Here is a 1,960-nt window from a genome sequence, read left to right on the forward strand (position 1 = left end):
TGCAGCATCCGAAAAGACCACTATAAACGTTCCGATTGAAGAGAGAAAGATCGACAACTATATCTAAGCATTGATACTCTCGTATCGATTTTTTTTTTCACGGTGAGAATCTTTCACGGTGAGATTGAAGAGAGATAGATAGATAGATAGAGATAGATAGATAGATAGAGAAAGAGAGAGAGAAACGTTTAGAATATTTAAAAAAATTTATTCGAAACTTCCCTTTTTCCTTTTTTTCCTTTTTTTCCCCATTCATTTTCTGGTTTCAAATTCGTTATACTATTCAAAATTTGTAATAACATCTATTTTTAAGTTTAATCGTCAAAGAAGATGAAGATCTTTTTTATGCTTGCTCTCATTACTCTTTAACGTTTTGCTCGGTAAGAAAATTTTTTTTTTTTCGTCTTTTTTCTTTTATGATCACTCAGCAATTCCGGCATATTTTTAAATTAATCCTTGTCGTATTTATAAGTAACACGCCAGAGAGAAAAAAAAAAGATTACATTTATTCTTTTAGTCTTATTAAATTGTTTCATTACTTTATATTCTGTGAAAAAAGAAGAAAATAAAAGAGAAAAAGAAAATTCCAAAAATTGGATTACCCATAATCTATAAGGTTAAACAAATTTGTCAAATATTTATTAATCATTTTATTCATAAATCATAATAAATTACATAATAAATATATGTTATATATATTTATATATAACATATATAATAATAATAATAATAATAATAATAATAATAATAATAATAATAATAATAATAATAATATAAAAACTCTAATACATAATAATTGATTTAGCGAATATAATTGTGAGAAAAAAAAAAAAAAATTGTACAAGCCATGATTCTATCTAAAAGAATATAAAAAATATATAAAGAAAAATAAAAAAGTAAGAAAAAAGAATTTTTTAATCTCCTTTCCACAAATACTTTAATAATTTCATAGATACTTTCTCACCTTATAATGAAATAATATTCTTATTGTTAGCTACCGGGGGTTTAATGAAAAATGAATAAATTAAAAGTAAGTAGGTATAATACGTAAAATAATTTGAAATAATTGTTAAAGGCAATCCAGTAATAAGGTGTTCGTATTTTTAATAGCTATGAGCTTTCTTCAACATACGTTAATTAATAATAAGGTAGTTACCAACGACGAGTAAATTTAATGAAGAAACGATATATATATATATATATACACTCACACACACACACATATACATAGTTAGTAACAATGACGTCGATTTGTAATCTCATCCCCCAAATGGCGGCTGACCTTTCCGGACGCGCACGAACGTTTGAAAATTATGAATTATGAATTATAAATTAGCAACGACGGCAACGGCGACGACGACGGCGATGGTGGTGGTGGTGGTGGTGGTGGTAGTAGTAGTGTTGGTGATGGTGGTGGTGGTGGTGATGGCGATGGCGGCCGAGGCAGAGGTGGAGACGGAGGCGGAGATGGCGGTACCGGCAGGATATAAATTGCCTGATAATTATTCCCGCGCTTTTGCAGAGCGCGCAAATTGTGCCGTTTGCTCTCTTTCGTTCATACGTCCCTTTTACATGGCTCTTGATTATTATCGATGATTCGTGAAATTCATTGTCACCTTTGAAATTTTCCATTCGAATACGAAATCAATTGTCAAAGGTATGTTTCCCTTTCTGTTATACTTTCCCAACATTATCGACGAGTCTTCTCGGTGTTTTATTTTTTTTTTTTTTATTAACACGTTAAAAATTATCTTCTATTATTATTATTATTATTATTATTATTATTATTATTATTATTATTATTATTATTATTATCATCATCATCATCATCTTTTTCTTTTTCTATATATGTAATAACAAATACGCGCGCAAATTTATTTATATTATTATTTTCATTGTATTGCATCAATACAAAATTGTTCGTCACACAATTTATACAAAAATTGAAGGAAAATGTATG

Source organism: Vespa mandarinia, chromosome 13 (assembly GCF_050613455.1).
Source record: "Vespa mandarinia isolate Hongniang chromosome 13, ASM5061345v1, whole genome shotgun sequence".
NCBI classification, from domain to species: Eukaryota; Metazoa; Arthropoda; class Insecta; order Hymenoptera; family Vespidae; genus Vespa; species Vespa mandarinia.